This window comes from Wolffia australiana, chromosome 14 (assembly GCF_029677425.1).
Source record: "Wolffia australiana isolate 7733 chromosome 14, ASM2967742v1".
Taxonomy (NCBI): domain Eukaryota; kingdom Viridiplantae; phylum Streptophyta; class Magnoliopsida; order Alismatales; family Araceae; genus Wolffia; species Wolffia australiana.
Genome location: NC_135848.1, coordinates 11508859 through 11529392, shown reverse-complemented (window position 1 = coordinate 11529392; position 20534 = coordinate 11508859). Strand labels below are relative to the sequence as shown.

Genomic DNA, 20534 nt, shown 5'->3' with positions numbered 1-20534 from the left:
ATGATGCGAGAAATAAACGAACAGTTTGGAATCACAGTTTCAAAGCATACCTGTTATAGAGCTAGATCTGCGGCGCACAAGAAGCTTCAAGGATCTTTGAATGACCATTATCACTTGCTTCCTGCTTATGTTGCTGAGTTAAAGAAGGTCAATAGGAATGGTACTTTTGAGTTGGTGCTTGATAGAGACACTCCTGATTCTTTGGTTAGGTTTAAGAGACTCTATATATGCTTTGATTCAATAGCAAGAGGTTTTCTTGAAGGTTGTAGAAGAGTCATTGGGTTGGATGGATGTTTTTTGAAGACCGAAATGAAAGGCCAATTGTTGAGTGCTGTGGGCAAGGATGGGAATAATCAAATGTTCCCCATTGCCTAGGCAGTTGTTGAAGGGGAAAATCAAGCTTCTTGGACTTGGTTTATTCAACTGCTGATGGATGATTTAGGAATTGTGGATGGTCATGGTTGGACTATTATAAGCGATCAACAGAAGGTACTTAACTAACTCGTTCATAAATATTGAATTGTTTGAAGTCTTATTGCTTAATGTCGAACTATTTTATTACACTAATAGCTTGCTACTCTCTAAGATTGTGAAGGGACTGGAAAATGCAGTGGCATATTTGTTACCACATGTGGAGCATAGAAATTGTGCTAGACATATTTATGCAAATTGGAAGAAGAAAGGACATTCCACTGAGATTTTGAAGAACTTATTTTGGAAAACTGTGAAGTGCACAACTCATGAAGATTTCCAGAGGATCATGAGACAGATGAGCACATTGAAACCACAACCCGCGCATGACTTCGGAGATATAGGTATAAACAAGTTTTGCAGGGCTTACATTAGTAAGGATACAAAATGTGAGGGGATTGATAACAATATTTGTGAGTGCTTCAACAATTACATCATACAGGCTAGGTCTAAACCTATCATAGACATGCTGGAAGATATTAGAGGTGCAGTCATTCAGAGGATAGCTAAGAAAAGGGAGTTGTTTTCTGATAGAACTGATCAATTATGCCCTCGGATAAGGGAGTTGCTCGAAGATAACAAGTTGAAGTCTAGGACATGCACTCTTAGGCATGCAGGCCAATATCAATTCAAGGTTACAAACTTGGGAAGCAGATTTGTGGTTGATTTACTTAGCAGAACTTGTAGTTGCAGATATTGGGATATAAGGGGCATTCCATGCTCCCATGCTATTACTTGCATTCACTAGATCAAGGAGAACCCTGTCATTTTTGTCACTGAGTGGTTGAAGAAAGATGTATACCAGCTAGCTTATAGTCATGGTATCCCACCAATGAATGGAAAAAACTTGTGGAGCAAAGTTGAAGGGAACTATGTATTCCCTCCTTTCGTGAGGAAACAACTTGAAAGGCCCAAGCAGAAGAGAAGAATTGACATCAGTGAGAAAGAACCTAAGGGGCAAAGATTATCCAAGAAAGGCGTGCATATGAGGTGCTCTCTCTACCACCAAGTTGGCCATAATCGGAAGACATGCACCCAAGCAAGGATACAAGCTGTAGGCGAAGTACGGTTTGAATTTTATGTCCAACTTCGTTTATAGGCTTCTTGGATTTTATTCAACGTAAAATAATGAACTTGTATTGATCAATCATGCAGGGATCCCAAGGAGCTACAGAACCTCCACATGTTTAAGTAGAGGACGCATATCAGCCCATTTTCAAAGGCCATCCCTGTTTAAGTTTCAATGGAGCTACAAAACCTCCACCTGTTTAAGTTTAACATTAACTTGTATTGTTAGAACAGTTACTGAACACTATTTTGTTTTCATTTAATGATCTGATCTTCGTTCATTGTCCACGATACTTTTTAGCTTCTTTATTGTTCTAATTTACCACAATTTCCGTTCCTATTTGCCATTTCGGGCCCTCTAGCGATTTCATTCAGTCCAATTGGTCGAGATTTCTGGCAGAGTCTTTTTGTTCATTTCAAAGCTATTATTTTTTGTTGGAAATGTGATCATTTGAAATGATAGGATTTTTAGTTATTATAGTTATCATATCATACAATGTCTTTCAAAAAAAATTGTAGTTATTGATTCGCTTTTCATTGTGATCTGTCGGTTGAATTTGTCATCCTCAATGATGAGTATGATGAAATTATGATTAAATGTTTTATATTAGCTTGGAAACGGATGGGTGAGAGTAACATAAATGATGTTTGTCAAACCTTTCCCATCTCAAAATAATAAACCTTCCCCATCTTTGAAATGATACTAGTTGTTTAAGCATGAAAAGACAAAGAAATAGTAGATCCTCGCTTGCCATTTGGGTAAACTTCCTTTCCTTCTGGAAACTTCCTTTCCTTTCCTTTCCCATATTTGAAATGATAAGGGAAGATCCTCCAGGGATAAACCCTGCAATACTCTGCCCATGACCCCTTGTACTTCTGAGAGCATCTTGCCTCATCCCTCCGCTCCCTGCGCACAAGCAGCACAAACAAATAGATAGGATAGCAGTATGGGATGATCGATCTTCAAAAAATAAAGCAAGATGAATATAAGATTTATTTATAAAAAATAAAAAATTAAAAATCATAAACAATAGAAGATCATCATGATCATCATCTATTTCTTTTGATGACGACCTGACGTCATCATGATCATCATCCTCCAATGTTTGATGATAAATTATCACCATCATTCATCCAATCCCAGATGTGGATGACAATGGCTACAACTAATTTTTCATTGTCATTGACATCTGTTTCCAAGAGCCATCATCGCCCAACTTTTGATGATGAGCAGTCTTCCATCAAAGCCCAAACATGGATGACAAGATATGAGGGTCGCAGTCTTCCAGCAAGATATGAAAATAATGAGAGCTGGGAAGTATCAGAGAACACTCACTAATAACCAGAAGCAAGGAGCTTCCCACTAATAACCTTCGGAGGGCACCCCAAATTGGAGCAGTGGGGTTCTTCTTGAAATCATGCTTTTGTTTATTTGCTCCTCTAAATATGCAGTACCTGCATGTTCCTAATAGTGCTTAGAAACATAAAAAGGCTCTCATAAAGATGCAAGTCCCAATTATCAATGGTGCAAGAGGAGAACAATATGGTAAGATAAATGTTCAAAGAGCTGAACCAACCGGAAAAACTAAGCAGTTTGCCAGGGCTTTCCAAAAGCCATCTCCACTTTATTCTACAAAAGCCACAAACAAAAGAAGTGAATAAAAAACAATGAATTCTCAGACTGAAGAGTGAAAGGACTGGCCAATAATTTTCATCCACTTTATCCACTTCAATCTATGTTCCAACTGATCCTCGTCATAAATGTTCATCTTTAACAAAGAATTCAATTGGAGGAATCCAAGATCAGTGAAAAAAACTCACTTTAGCAAAAGAATTGAACTGATTCTTCGATTGCGTTGGCCAGGATTGCCAATAAGTGTCGGCTTTCCTTCAGGCTCCGCCATGGCCGGGAGCCAATCTGTCCTCGTTGCCATGGCGGATTCATCGAGGAGGCGGACGACGTCGAAGACAATGCCTTTTTCCCCTGCGAGGTTTGGTTGAATGCCATCTCCGCCATGAAGGCAAGCTTAATGGGAAGCAGAGCTGGTGGCGGGCTGGCCCCGCCCCCATGGCTATGGCTCCATAACCAGATTCCTGAAATTATCTCTGCTGGCGAGCGGCACGGCCCGCCGCCGGTGCCTGCTTCGATAATTGAGGACCTTCCGACAGTGAAAATGCGGCAACGCCATTCCAACCAAACTCGACGTGCCCGGTCTGCAAGGACCAGTTTGAGCTTGGGTGCAGGCCAAAAGGAATCCACAAGGACATAATCAGATGCCCCAGACGAGCAATCCTTCTCTGATAAACAAGATCAAAAATGCAGCCCCTGCTGACACAACGAACCCTAGATCGTGGAACTCCCGCAACGAAGAAGAAACAGCCAAGGATTCCATTGCAAACAACACCAATCCGACGCCCTTTCTGTCTCTCGCCCTTTCTTTCTCTCTCTCCACCTTCCCCTCTCTCTCAGTCTATGTCTCGGTTCTGTGCTCTCTCCCGGACGATTCAATTTGGAGGGGTTAATAGAACGTATTTCTCTCTTGACATTTCCTGTTTATGATATGGAATCCACCGTGGCTGCCAGGTGGATTCCGCCCAGGTGGATTCCCCCAGAAATCCACCTGGCAGCCACGGTGGATTCCACGTCATAAACGGGATATGTCAAAATCCACTTAGAGAGTTTGGGCTATACCGCGAAAAAAAAAAGTTTAGGTTATATCGCAGATTTTTGAAAAAGTATGGGACGTACCGTGCTATTAACCCTTATTTTAATAAAAATATTAATTATTTTGATCATGCGTCTTAGTGGCTCAAAATTTTGTTATCTTGTTGACATACGGAGTTGAACCTCTGTCTTAGTGGCTCCAAAACTGCATCTTTTATTATGTTATGCAATCCTGGATATGTATTATACATATTTATAAATTATTTATCATATTCATATATTAATTTAATTTTAAAATGCCTTAGTTTTTTTCAAATAGAAAAAAAAAAAAATCATGAAAAATTTTAGTCTCTAACTGTGTCAAAGATAATATCTCACTTTTAATAAATTATTTCATGCCAATATATTCCAAGAATTTCAAATTAATCAATGAATAATCATTTAAAATTTTAATTAACATATTACGGCATGATATCTTATTGAGACGAAAGAAAATTGCACTTTATGCTAGGATTTAGAAGAACAGAAAAGTGTCACTCTAATGATTTGATTATATTATGAGCATATGGATACTATAATTTAGAACGCTTTAAGCAATGACAAAGAAACTATGATCTTAATATTTTAGGTTGCCTTATTACAAGCAAATCTAATATTAAATGTTAAACACATGTCTGATTGCCTACTGTAATGTTTCAAATTAATGTTTTAAAATATAAAGATAAAAATTATCATTAAACCTTTTATGGTTCATATTCTAAATTTTTATGTGAATAAATAAATAAATAAATATATATATATATATATGTTCTTTAAATATGTTTTGGTATGATAAACTATTTAATTCATTTATTTAAACTGTATTAACCTTTAGATAAATTTCTTAATAAATATTTTGCGTCTCTTCAGCAACCTAAATCTTGAAGGTACACTATCAGATACTTGTTAAGCATTCTAATTTAAGAGTTCCTTTGAATCTCAAAATTAACTTAATTTATGTATCCTTCATATATATTTGGTTCTGTTTTCCTGATTGATGAATTGAAGACTGATTAATGTACCATAAATTGTGATGAAAATTGAATCTACCATCCTTTTTGGTACTATAAGGAGTTCCAAAAGTTGCATAAGTTCCTATATACGTTGAACCTCCTCATTATATACCAATAAACATTGACATTACCTGCTGATGATTTTTCTCTCCATTCTAGTTTCACTAGGAGTTTAGCATGTTAAAGGAGCGAGGTAGAGTGAGTGGGCCTAAGACAATATTAGCATGACCAGATGTTGAATGGGGGTCCTTCCATTTTTATACGTAATGAGTTTTTTTTTCAATTAAATCCTTTATACGTAAGTATGTCATACAACTTTCACTAAATGTGATGCATGTGGCCCTATCCAGCTGTGTACTAGTCTAGACAATGACTAAACAAGCCTATAAATGTTTAAAAGTCAGCCAAAATAATTAAATAAATCCAATATAGAGTTTCATATGATATCAAATCAGTTCATATCAGTGCAATTGAAAGGTTGAGTGGATAACTCTAGAGTTTCCAAGATACACTAAATGATCTAGTCATATTTGGGACACATCAATCCCTTTATTAAACATTTTGTTCATCAATTAGAATATACATGTGATCCCTCATCCACGTAGCATTCCCAGAATTACCTAGAATATAGTGATATTTCTATATCCAATTGGCCAGGTCATTTAGGATTGATCTATTTTAAAATACAACAAAGGCCTTTCCAGCAATGACTTCAATACATTGGCTAATCACCTTATTAAACCTTCTTCTTTGAGTTATCTTTTCTTATACCAAGGGCCACTAATCCCATCTTGATCAAACATAAAATAATGGCTGATCCAATAAACATTAGTTTGAAAACACAAAGGATAGATATGGTTAAATTTTAGTTGATAGGGTCCTTATGCTTGAGACACAAAACACATATTGTGGACAAACACTTACACTTTTCCTATGACTTCCAATTTCCTGATAATGAAATTTGAAAAAGTCTTATCTTGGGTGCATTAAAAAGTTCACAATGATGATTGATTGACAAATATGGGATTGTTTTCTCCAGGTATAAGAGCAGATAGCTCAAGTGATATTTCTGAACCCACTAATACTAACTCAGATGACCAATTAGACTGAAGGATTTGTACAAAACTCAATCTAAACACTGATAAAGTCATTTTAAGTATTAAAAATATACACATCTTATCTGTATTTTACAATAAATTCTTTTTCCTCGCATTAATTCTTTAGAAGCTTAAACATGACCATTTATTATCACTAAATTTTTCCCTAGTGCTTCAAGGCCAAGTTTTTTTAATCTCATTTAGGAAATGATTTGGAATTATTATTTCTAATGGCAGTAAGCTTATGGCGCATTAAATAAAATATATAAAAAAAAAATAAGAAAAAATAATAAAAAAGGTATTTTAATGGCCACCTGAAGGAGGGAACACGACAGCACTCAAGCCAGCTGCCATCTATTGAGTGCACATCACTCAAGCTAGCCAGCCAACAGCTGACAAGCACCGCTGCATAAAGAGCCTCTCATGGCTGGCACATAGAGACCCACATAGAGGCCCCGTAGAGGCCCATTGAGAGGTTCACACACGCACGACAGAGGTATTTAGTAGTTTTGAAGAATAAAGAAACAAGGTTGTTATATTCTCATCTCATGTTTTATTTCTCCGATATGTGATTATATTTGGCTTTTTAAGTTTTAAATCCATATCATACTGGGCCAAGAAGCAACCAAGCAATTGCGGGCCATTAGGCCTACGATCTTAGGAAATAAAAAATAAGTTATGAATGGGGTTCAAGCTGACCCAGCCCAAAGCCTGTGTCATCAAGATGTTTTAAGTACAGAGACATGATCTGAGCCATCCAATCTTCCAAACAAAAATTGAATGGTGATATCTTTCTCATAATATTTAATTTTTTTCAGAATCACCAATTGGCTGCGGTGAATAACAAGGATGGGGGACCCATCTACAAGCAAATCACGTAGGTAGATGGTTGGTGGGAAGCTGACAAAGCCCTAACGATGTGAAGACAGGGGTAGACCATAGGAATGAGTCCACGGCTGCAATTTAATCACAGCCATTGAACCCGTTCAAATGGTAATCCCATCCTCCACCACCAATCCGCCATCCTTACCGGTCAGCCAGCGGAGGCCACCAATGAGGGGATCGCGGATCAATCCAACAACCCCAAGAAAGCCGTTGGATCATATCTAACCCCATGTAGGGTCAACTGAACCCCTCTTGACCCCTTTGAAGTGAGATGTTGAAGGCTCTAACTAACATCTCTAGTCGTAGGTGGAAACAATGATAATAGAGGTCCCTTTGACATATCAGAGAGCTCGGTAGGGTCGTGACAGGTCCATCTTGGTGCCCACAACTCAGGGAGGCTATAGAGAAGATCTAGGGAGGCCTAGATCTTCACCAGCGTGGAGACGGACAATTAAGAATGTACATTGACATTCAAGGGTGGCAATTGGCCCCCCTAACCTTGCTCGCCCAAATCAGGACGGATCCAGTACTTTCATTGCTTGATGGGGTTGATACTCAATTAGTAGAATACTATAGATTCATTCAAGTTATCTCAATCACTCACCAAGTTTCATTTACTCAAAATTTAATACCGTGATTTAATCTAGCACCTAGTGTGATTCCTACATATAATGCTATTATTAAGGGATTCATATGGATCACTTCAATGAACTCTGTCTCTAAAGAGCACTCACCATCTGTTCTTAGTGTCCCCATAAACTAATGGCCAAAGGATCAACCATATTTATCGTACAAGTATTACTAATATCCAGATCACTCAATGTCTGTCTTGTGTATTCATTGAATTTGAATATTTAGAATACATAAAGGAAGGCTTGATCACTATATTGTGATATCATCATAATTCACCAAATCATTTCAAGTATCCAAGGACTTCTTTATAAACATCGCAAAAATTTAATAGGGAATAAATATTTATTTAAATGAAATTAAATATATTAAGGAAGTATGATTGCCTTGATGGCTGCATAATATCCATCAATCTCCCAGTTGGACTAAAGGAGTTATAAATTTGATAATTCGCACCAGTACTTTGACGAGTTTAGATTGATGTTGATCCAAGTAAGACCAAATTTTTATAAGTTTGAATGAATTTATTAATATAAAACTTGATGGCTGCAGAGAAACCAGTCCTTGATTGAATCACGAGGAAACCAAACTTAGATACTATTTATTTTCTTCCTAAAAATTGTTACTAAGACCAAACTATGCTTTCTTTTAATGTGGCCTTTCTACATGTTTCTAGAGATACATCATTCTCAGCACACCACTACAGACCAGTGGCATAGAGTTTATACTAGCAGGCCCAACTATGAAAAAATTCCGATCAGCTCATCCTGTTTGCATCTCCTATAGGAAGGTGAAAACAATGGAAGACAAATCTTCCAGGCCATCCATCATTGTTTCTTTTTTAGAATAGGAGCTCTTTGTGTATCTTAACATTTGTACTCTTGTGGCATGAGAATTTAATGTAGTTCTAATGGCAATACTTTGTACCCTTTTGCAAAAATTATATTAATTATCTGGGAAGTGAAGAAAAAGTAGTAGTTTCTAATTTTTATCTTAACAAAAAAACTTGCTATCTTTTCTATTTACAATACTTTGTAAGTCAGTTTGATCTAAAATTTAATGTAAACTTTTTAAGTCTTCAGTAACCCAACTATTGGGATATTTAAATTACGGAAAAGCAGACAGATCTCAGTTGATTTTCATCTACTCGTTTGATAAATACACAAACAAAATAAAAACAAGAAACTGAATACTTATTAGCATCACTCTGGCATGTTATTAAACCAAATAGTATATTAGATGAAACGAAAGTTTTGCTCTAGTTAGTCCTTCATTATTCTTTATAAATGAATGGATCAGAAAAATGGACTGTTAAACTACGTTTTACACAATATAAATCTACATTTTGGATTACCTTATTTTCATTGAGGGAAACAACATGCATAACCAATATTTGTAATCCAACAACCAAGATGGTGTCGTTCTTCCATACATGTCTGACTTAACTGTTGGGTAGATGCTCTAGGTTTTGTGTCGCAATTAGAATAGCTTCATTTGACCTGACATTGGCTTCCTTACATCATTTATAGTACATTGAGTTGAGTTATTCATATCAAATCACAAAGACACTCTTTAAGCCCGAAAGTATGCACCATTCCCACATAGAGGCCAGCATGCTAACTATGGGGACATATCCGTGTGCTGGACTCATGATTTGGAGACTGAGTCCTTAAGTGCAACACTACAACATGTACAGTGGGTGGTGATGTCCAACCCTGATCTTTTAGACCAACGCCCTTATGGTACGTGTGTCAGTCGGCGCTCAAGCGTGGTGGATCTGGGGAAGCCCGCGCGTGCTAGGCGCACAAGCCACCGAGAGCGCGCGCGCATGTGCATGTGCATGCGCGATGCACAAGCTGGGCAGCACCGGCGTGGGGTTGTCCACATGGTCACATGGATGAGCCCAGTGGCGGCAGCGTGCCCCACTCGCGCTGCATGTGCAGGGCGACAAACATTCTGCCATGAGATTAAGGCATCGGGGCACAGTGAGCGCCAGGGCGGTGTAGGCATGTGGTGTCCCCGCGGGTAGTGCTGGGTGCAAAATGCACAGCTTGAGGCACCAAGCACGACAATGATAGACCCAAAATGTGTCATGTAATTATACATATTGTAAAGTCATTTTGGGATCATTTCATATGTATTTTCTCCAATTTTATAAGATTTTTGCATTACAGGCACTAAATATAACGAGTTATAAGATAATGCATTTTTATGTCATTTTTATGCATGTTCTACAACTGTAAATATTTCTCAGTAAAAAATATATTAAGACATTTTTAATTTTCTAATGTTCTATTTAGTGTGTATCTATGCTATTGCAAGGAAGAAGACAAAGTTGGAGAAAGCAATTAAAGAAAGAAATAGAGGAAGTGAAATGAAAAAAAAATATGATATAAATTTTTATTTATATAAATAAAAAATTGGGTATATTGGGCCCGCTAAGGAGCCGACAAGGCGCACCAGCGCCTCAAGCCAGCCACCGAGTGCTCAAGCCCGCTCGCAGCCGGAGAGGGGTGGCACGCCCGTTAAGGCAACACAACCGGCCACATAATGTATGTAGAGGCCCACCAGGCCCATAGAGAGGAACTAAGTCCCTCTTAGAGAAGAGATATTGCATTTGATTTCAATTAGAAGGGGTTGTTGAAATTTATATAGCGACGCATCATTTAAGAATCTTCTATATGGGATTGAGAATCCCACTATTTGTTTTGCTCTCTTAGTGGGCCAATGGGCCACGATCTAATGAAAGCGAGAACAAATTAAGACCGGGCTTCGAACCAACCAAACCCAAAGCCTGTATCTTTTAGGGCTTACTTTAAGTAGCAGGATGTTATCTCAGGTGTCCAATCTTCTTAAATAAGATCAGACGAGGAGATCTATTTCGCCTTATTTAATATGTTTTTTTACAGGACTTCTTATTGGTCGGCGATAATGACACAGATGTGGGACCCAAATTGTGGGAGAATCAGAGAGAGCAACGCGGACGGAGCGCTGACGGGGCGGCTGTCTTGGCTCACTGACGTGGTAGACGGGGATAACTGTCTAAATTGGGATCCACGGCTGCAATTTAATCACAGCCCTTGGATTAAGATGAAGGCTATCCAACGCCTGGGGCATTTTGGTCCACCCTCGCCCCTAGCCGTCAACGCCATAGGCCGGAGGCCATTTTTGGCTGGCGAGGGGGGATCGATGGGTGATCCAATGACCTAGGAGGACCCCTAGGGCCGTCTCCTTCCTTCGAACGGCCCTAGAGCTCTGCCCCAGGCCATAAAAGGGGACCTGAAGGCCCGCAAATGATGCATCTGCCGACTGATACTAGAGAGCGGCGAGTGACCCATCCGGTGGCAGCGGGAGCGTCATGAGGATCCTGAGAACCTCCTACCGGTTCTAGAAGCTTTGGAAGGTTCCGAAAGATGCCACAACGCACCTGGATTCGCACCCAGACAGAGGAGAAGAGAAAGGGGACCCCTAAACTGAAGCTTGGCGATTGCGATCAACGCCGCCACCCCTTCTTTTGAATTAGGGTGATTCAGGTACATTGATGAAGCGGTGCGGTTGATTCATACTGTGGATGTATTAGGTTTAGTGAAATTTAGTTAGATTTGAGTTTTCGATCAAAATTATCACTGTAACTTCTTTGTGACATTTCATCGAACACCACATGTGTTCGATGAACATTCTGCAATTTGCCTAAGTTTTATTTTACCTATCTTATAAAATTTCAAAATATTCATTCTTCTCTATTCCGTCTTTTGTTGGGCATTCTGTCAAACACCTCACCGGCATTCAACAGAAATATCCCTTGTTTTTGAGTTTCTCTTAGAACCTTTATTAAATACTTATGAAAATTATAATATAAGTAAACTATATACTTATTTGTTTTCGACCTCTTATCGGGCATTTGGTTGAACACCTCTCCAGTGTTTGACTAAATCGACCCATTATTTCAGTAAATTGCCGAAATATATATAAGATATATAAAAATCATCTAATAGCTAAATAAACTATATAAATATCTTATTTCAACCCTCCTATAGTGCATTTGGTCGAACACGTCTCGGGTGTTTGACTAAATTGACCCCTTAATTCCCTAAATTTATTATAAAAAATCTATAAAAATACATATAAAAATATAAGGACATCTAAAATACCTGTAGTAATCGTACAATTAATATTTCACCTTTATAAGTTGTATTCTTATATTAATAGAATTACCTCTTAAGTACTATTATTATTCCTTTACTCCTTAATATATCTGTATACTTATCTAACCTCTTACTTAGTATATTATAGTTAGATGATTACTTAATACTCTCTTCTTATATACATTCTTAGTATATATGTATATTAATACTTCTCCAACCCCTCTTGCTCTTTCTAAATATATGTAAACCCATCTATCTTATTCTTCTTCTTCTTCTTCTTTTTAATATACTCTTATTAAACTACTTATTCTTATTAAGGTCTTATCTATCTTTTCACTAACTATATTATTATCATTCTTTAATATGATATATAATATCTTCATTCTTTGTTATTCTTAGTACCTATCAAATATATATACATATCTAATATTCTGTCTTCTATACCTATCTTATTACTAATATTCCTTATACTTACTAGTTATTTAATTCTTCTTATTATCTTTGGTATCATTACTATATCTTAACTAACAACTCATTTATTGAATATATACCTCAAGGCCAGTCACTGTGGAGACAACATTACTCACGCTATATACTTGAGTAAGTTTCTATATTTTATCAAATTTATTTGATTGTAGGCAAATTAATTACGACTATTAAAATTTAACACTCAATTTGTCTCCATCAGGCAGCGCCCAGACAGACCGCATGTGATGGGTGTCAATGTGAATGCTGGTGGTGTGCGTAGGGTCAAGGCTGGGATGGGACAATGATAAGCCTAGAAATGATGTGTAAATACGTCGTTGTTTGGGCTTTTAGACTTATGCAATAAAATTTATAAATTCCCTTAATCACTAAATACAATGTACAGAGCAAGCAAGGGATCAAACTACAGGGAGGCAACAAGCAAGAATTTTTATCCAATTTTAAATAAATTAATTCAAGAATGAATTAATTTTTTAATTAATAAACCTTAATTTATCTAATTATGTTTTTAATTAATCAAAATCAAGTAAAAACTTAATTTTGATTTTAAATATCTTCGGTCAAAACACTCAAGATAGGATAATTTTAATTATGAGATCAGATTAATTTGAACTATTAATTTCCCAATTATTATAAAATTTAAAACAAATTTTATGAATTAAAATTGGAATTAATAATCAAGAAGGGAATTTGGACATTGGACTTCAAGATGGATGAATTTTTGGATGCAATTTTATATTTCAATTTTTTATACATTGAATTGAATTTCCAAAAAATCAATTTTGAAATATAGAGAGAGAAAATAGACGAATTAACCTAGAGAGAGAAAGTAAAGAATTTGGGGAAAATGTGAAATCAGACACTAATTTAAAAATATAAAAATTCAGAATTGTTCCAAATCTATTTAAAACTAAAGATTAAAAATCAGATCTCGAATCAGACTCAAATTACAATGCTAATTTCATTCAAAACAACTTCTAGGGCATGTACATTTTGCCCATGCCAAGGCATTTTAGAATCTCTCAAGAAGAAGTTCAAAATATAAATCAGAAACTTACAACATTGAATGCAGAATCAAGATCTGTCGACTTCCAAAGCAACTCCTATGTCCTTCCTTGAAAAGTCCTTGGGGAGAGCTTCAAAAAATGAATTTCGCCCTCTTCCAGACCTCTATTTAAATATCCAACCGTCTGGATTATAGAGGGGGAAAAGACAAACATGACCTCAAAATTTCAGCTCAATCGGACGGCTAGATCTCAAGATATCGCATATTTACTAGCGTTTAATCATGGCCGTTGGATCGTTTATCTCTCTTCAAAATATGTCATAAAATGGCTGTTTATGATTGGTTGCCACATTTTTTCTCTTTTTTCTCCCTTCTCGGATTACGTTCTGACACTTTGTTGTGCGCGTCCGCAACGTGTAATTATTGGAAAATTATTCCTTCATTTAAATGGCTAGCACTTCGCCACGTCACCCCATCAGTGACCTTTTAAAATAAAAAATATTAAAACAGTGAGCTTACCACATTTTTTAATGCACGCAACGTTGATTTCCACGTGCATTTAATGCACACGGTGAATCGACTGCTGCGTGCATTAAATAACACGCACGGGGTGTTCGTTGCAGCGTGCAATAAATGCACGTGGCTAACCGACTGAGTGTACGAGGTATCTTTTCCTCGTTTATCTTTTAATGCACGCAGAGTCAATTTCCACGTGCATTTAATGCACGCGGTGAATCGGCTGCGCGTGTATTAAATACAATTCAAATTTTTTTTGTTTAAGTTATATAAATGCATGTGGTGTCAGTTGGCGTGTGCAATCAATGCATGCGGCAAAGTCGACACTATACAAATCATTTGAGCTAATGATTTGTTTGTTATGGTGCTTCCAATCATTCGCTTGAATTTTCGGGCGAATGAAGTGGACGCCATAAATAATAAAAAAGTATATTTTAAATACTAGATATATAAAATATATTCTTTGAATCCGTAAAAATCATTTCTTGGCTATAGAATGGTCAAACAAATTAAAAAAAAATTTGGAAAAAAATTCCATAAAAATTAAGAGAACACTTACCAACCTTTAGCCAAGTATTTTAAGCCCTATAAAAAATATTTCTTCAATGAAATGAGGTTAAATACAATGCAAAATACTATAGATTTATAAATAACAATAAAATCAAAATTTGCATCATTTATCTCCATTTGTATATTATAACATGAAAATATGGTCATTAAACACATGAATATAATGTAAAATTCATCACTTAGACGTGTTAATTTGCAAGTTATCAGACGACAGATGGCCGAGCGCCATGTCAACATGCACATGACGCCTAGCCTTAGTGATGAGGGACCATCGCGTCGACACCGACACGGGAGATGTTCGACCGCTCCGAGCCACTCGTGCCGACGTCCGTGACCCGGAGTTCAAGTATCCCAAGTAAGCGTTGTTATTTATCTAAAGTGTTGATTTCGGACCGCGTCGTGCATTGGACTGGTCCCGCCTTTGTTAATTTGTTCGTCCTCGTGTAAAGAGGAGGGCCACGTCATTAGACAGAACCCTCCCCTTACTCTAGTCACTTGGGACCCTCCCTTCCCCTCCTATATAAAGGGGAGGCATGCCCAAGGCCTGCTCATAGTGAGTTTTGAAACAACGTTATTTTGATTTGTCCATTCCCGTTCAATCTTCTTTAGTTAAAAATAGAAAGGTACCTTCCTCTTCCTCTGGCGCTACTTCTCCAGCTTCCAGGAGGCCGTTCAACTTCCTCCCTGTGAGCTCTGAGCTACCGTCGTCGTTCCCCGTGCTCGCCACCGCTCGCCCGACCCGGCATACGACTTCTCCGACCGTCAGGCAGTCTCCTCCGGGCGCTGTATCGTCAAACTGCATCCCCGATCACCTGAACAGCGGACGCGGCGGGTGCATCCCGTGCTACCAGGAGCTTTCCCTCGTGTTCGACCAATCTTCTTGCCCTAGAACCAGTCCCGAGCTCTCCGGTCGTCCCACACCAGCCGATCTTCATCCGCGCGATCCCGAACATTGCAGCTGTCCCGGCTGGTCGTCGCAAGAGCTACGGCCGCGTCGGGTGTACCCCGTGATACCTGGGTCTCGCGCGACTCGTCTTGCGAGGGCATTCGTTTCCGCGCGTCCTACAGCCGGCCTTCGAGCTCCCTAGCTCCCCCCCTCGCCGGCCGAACCTCATCCGCGCGACCCCGAGCGCTCCCGTCGCCCTGCCGCCAGCCGCCATAAGAGCGACCGTGTCGGACGCCCTCCCCGTGCAATCACGCGCCCCGTGACCCGCCCACGGGCGATACCTGCCCGTGCACTCGCCAGTCAGCGTCGAGCCTTCCGGTCTTTCCGCACCCGTCTGCCCACCGCCCTCGGGTGGATTCTTGCCTACGCCGCGCCACATCGTTGCCGCCTGCCAGTCCTCAGCGCGATTGAGCACCTAGTGTCTGACGCTTTTGCGCCCCGGGCCACCGCTGGTCTCTTGCAACCGTGGGCTGTCGTTCTCTGCATACTCAGCGTGGGCATTCGAATGTGTTGTTGGAGCGCCTAATCAGGTTCCCCCTCGGCTCGTTTCCCCCTTGAATTTCCAGTATCATTATTTTCTGCAGTGCTGTCTTTTCCTATCGTATTCCTTTGCCGCCTATCTACGTAAGAATTCTGCTAGGATAGCCATCCCATCGACGAGTGATAGGTTTCCTTGAGATAAACGATCAGACCATAGACGTCGCAGGTGAACTCTACCGGGCAGTCAAACACCCCTCTCGTCGTGCTTGATCGTGTAGGTCCAGCGGGTCATTCGGAGTCGATCCGGACCTAGTCGTCACCTTAGGACTTACTGGAATGTCGCCCCACCCTCGGACCGTCCTTCCTGCTCCTGAAGGTTTATCTTAAAAACAAGCACTCACTACGAACTTTGGCACGCATCTCATATTGCTGTGACGTAACACGAGCCGTCGATCCCGGCGTTACCGTGTTACATCACTTAGGGTACACATGTAACAGTGACGTGCAGAGAACAGGGCATCAAGGCACAAGAGTCACACTACCAAAGTGCGCGGTGATAACATGATAAATGAAAATATATTTCCATACATAGAAGATTTTTTAGCATTATTAATTTATAATTTATCATATTATTATTTGAATTAACCAAATATTTATGTATTAGCTAGAAATTCCAACTTTTGCACATTATAATTATTTTTCACTAAATTCATTGACTTCTATGAAGTCAATCAGTTTTACTCCCAAGTATTTTATAGTTTTAAATGTGCAGAAATTTACAGGAATTAGAAGATACAATTCTTAGGAAATTGGAGATTTTTTTGGAGCTTAGTGATGATCAAAATGGGCTGAAATGATGAAACAGTGTTGTGGGGTTTTAAAAGAGAAGTCAGAGGAGCTTGGGCCATGACCTGACCTACCTATGGGACCTTCAAACACCTTACAAAAGAAACAAGGTGGAAATTACAAGGCAAAGCTCTCAGCCAATGGAGAAAAAGAGGCAAAATGGCAACAAAAGCGAATAAAAGATGCCCAAAGGGGTATTTTAGTAATTATTTAAGTATATAAATACCCTTTTCCTCCCTCATTTTCCCTCATTCTAGATGTGCTCTAGATAGTGGCTGGACAGCAGGACAAGGCATATTTCAAGATCCATGTTGTTCAACCTGCTTAGTTTAAGTATATTGAAGTTTTCATTCAATCTAATCACTTGTTTGCATTGAAAAATGCCTGATCCTGGAGAAATATAAGGATCCAGACTTGAGAGGAAGCATTGAGGTTTTAGGAACCTAGGTTTATATTTTCACATCATCATCCATCCATTTACCCTTAAAATCCACCATTTTCTCATTCTAAACATTCCATTTTCCCTACTTTCTCTCTCTAGAATTGTTTCATTCTCTCTCTAGATCTTCATACATATCCCTAGTTAATACTCACGAAATTTCATAAAAGGTATGCTTCATTTTCACCTTCAAATTCTATCTCAAACTTCTTCTACACTCTCTCTTCATTTTCTCTCTCTATCTCTTCATTTCAGTCATTTTCTCTCTAAAACGATCTCTTTCCCTTTCTAAAATACATTCCAGTATCTCTCTAGATCATCCTTCATTCTTCCTTTCAAATTTCAAAAAAACAAATCGTGTTTGAATTCCATCATTTAGGGAAGAAAAGTGGAGAGTGAAGGACTTAGTCCAATTGACCAAGTCCTGACCATATTGGGTCAAGCCCAATAGGGCTTAGCCCATTTGTCTAAGTCTTGACTTAGCGGAAGTGGGCTAACCAATGTGGCTCATCTGGTCCGCTGCCGCCGCCGCTCCGCCATCGCTTTTCCACTACTAACACTGGCAATAGCCAGAAAAGATGTTTTCTTATTTTATATATTTAAAAATTCCAAAAAAATCAGAAAATCCCTAAAATTAATATAATCAATATTCAGTATTTTTAACATTTATAAAAATTCCAAAAATATTTAACCCTCATTTTTAATATTTCTAGTTTTTTTGGTGTTAATTAAATTAATGAAAATTCATAATAATATTTATTTCCTATTTTTAGTGTTAAACTTAAAATTATGAAAATTAGTATTTTTAGTGCTTTTCTTTGTATTATATAGTTTGACTAAATATCCGTAAAAATCTCAGAAATTATATATCTCACTTTTAAAATCACTTCTATATTCCAAGCTTGAGAAAAATTCTAAAATTAAATTTCTGCCTATCTGTGGATTGACTCCTTACTTGCCTATATTAATTATAGAGTATTTAAGTGGAAAATTTTCATAAACATTTTTGGTTAAGTGCAAATCAGAAAAATGATATAAAACCCCTAAATTTGGACTTATCACATGGCGCCTCGTCTTGTTACTTCGGTATCTTCCTTTGTCCCCCTGCCCCCCCCCCACCCCCCAATGCAAGGTTCATGACTACGATGTAACTTCTTTACGATATGAATGGAATGACCCTCTTCTTATATGGGGATGCATCCCCACCTTCTCTCCTAACCCCTTTTATGCAATCTATAACTATTGGGAAGACTTCCGCTGCAACAAAGCAAGGCTGCCCAGTGTTTTGTTCCAAGCACTCAAGTCAGCACGCGACATATTTGAGCATTATTCCTAGCTCGGGATTTGGCCGTGTGAGACCCTCCTATACTACATTTTTATGATCCATGAACAAACATCATTTCTCCAAACGCAATGGCAACACATGAAATGATGTGAGCGTGAGAGTAAGTAGATAAGTGGTATGAGTCAAATAAGAAGGTTTATTGAATTTAGTTTTCTTGTTTAACATAATTTTTAATAACTTGATCAAAGAATTTTTTATCTAGTGAGACTATATTGATTAGGCTTTGATGATACCGCATAAATAATTTTTAATTACTTTATTCAGCTTAAATACATGCTATAGTCTAAATATAATTCAATGATTGAATTCCCACGGGTCAATTATTCTAAAATATTTATGAACAATCCGTTCCCAGAGATGTTTGTGTTTCCTTCATCCATATTCCTAATATTAGAGCTGCATATTAATTACATAATTTTCCAAGCCCTTAACCTTGTTCTACATTCTTAATGTTTTTGTTTTGATATATATTTTAATGATATTATCCACCACTTTAAAACTGAGAACATGTCTCCTAGGTGTAACAATAAATTTCCTAATACCTTCCTCGAGAATTTAGCAAAACGAACATGGAGATGAAGACCATTGTCATTGATGTTGGGGAATTGAAAGTCAGAGTATTTTCTTGGTCACAATTTGGAGAGTTTAGGAAAATTGAGAAATAAAAAAATGAAAATCCTAGTATTTCAAAAGACCCTATATCATTATCCTTAGGGTGGATCTGAGAGTCGTGAGTCGCAATGGTCAAATGTCATATAAACATAAACATAAATACACAATGTTTTCAGTCAAAATTAATAAGGGAAAAATAAATTCTTATTTTTCAACGCTCCACGTTGAACTGAAGAATGTATATTTTTCACTCTCAGCTTATAAAGGAGCATCTGAAGGGTGGAGGAATATCTATTGCCAATGTTTTTACACACGAAAGCAGGGAGTGAACCCTATTCATTTTTGGACTTACAAGGTGTATCCGAGCCACAATGAGTCACATGTTACATGATTTCTTTGGGAAATACCAAGCCATAGACAATTAGTCCATGATGTTCGCTGAATAATCAGCATCAGTTTGAATTTTGAGAACTGTATGAGAAATTTTACCGAATGTGATCCCATGTTGTAGAGTCCATTTAAAGTACATGTGTATGCAAAAACTGCTTGTTCATATATGTTCCTATGGTTCTGCATAAACTAACTAACGAGAGCAACGCCATAAAATATTTCACCATGTTGAGGGATAGGTAATTCATTTGTCCCGCTAATCCATTATTGTTGATCTTATCATTGGGTGGCTACTCATCCCAAAATCGATATTGAGATCAGGATCAAGTGGCATGAGTGAGATTTACATCGCAACGAGCCTTTTCTTTTGTAATATATAATGTACGTTTTAGTTTACATAACATTTTTTTTACGAGGACTATCTTGACGTCGGACGTCGTCAGGGACGTTGTCTGGTTGGCACCGAGTATGATGGCTCGGTACCAGTAAGAGAGGGTGGTATCGAACATCGACGGTGTCGTCGTCCGAAGGATAAGCCCTAATGGGTAAATGAAACTATGATGCAAAAATGAATGTCCTACGTGTCGTACGTGCAGGTTCCGACTCGAGGGGGGCACCGAGCTCCAACTTTGGATGAGGTTATCGGGTGACGGCGACGGTGGCCTCTCGAACCTCGTCAGAAGGACGAAGGACGTCTATGGCCGAACAAAATCAATTCGTAGGGCTCGCATAACTGACGGACTCGTTTTGTAGTTTCTCTCAAAACCTCTCTCACCTACCTAGCCTGAGCGCGGTGGAGTCAAGACAAAAATTATACTGCAGAAAATAATTTATTAACCGAGCAACATGAGAGGATGGTGTACCTCGTTGGCATTGCTCGTTCGT

At 38.3% G+C, this 20534-nt stretch overlaps 1 pseudogene; it reads left to right on the top strand.

Moving 5' to 3' along the window:
• Positions 1 to 1219, top strand: LOC144712501 (uncharacterized; annotated as a pseudogene).
• The last annotated feature ends 19315 nt before the right edge of the window (positions 1220 to 20534 follow it).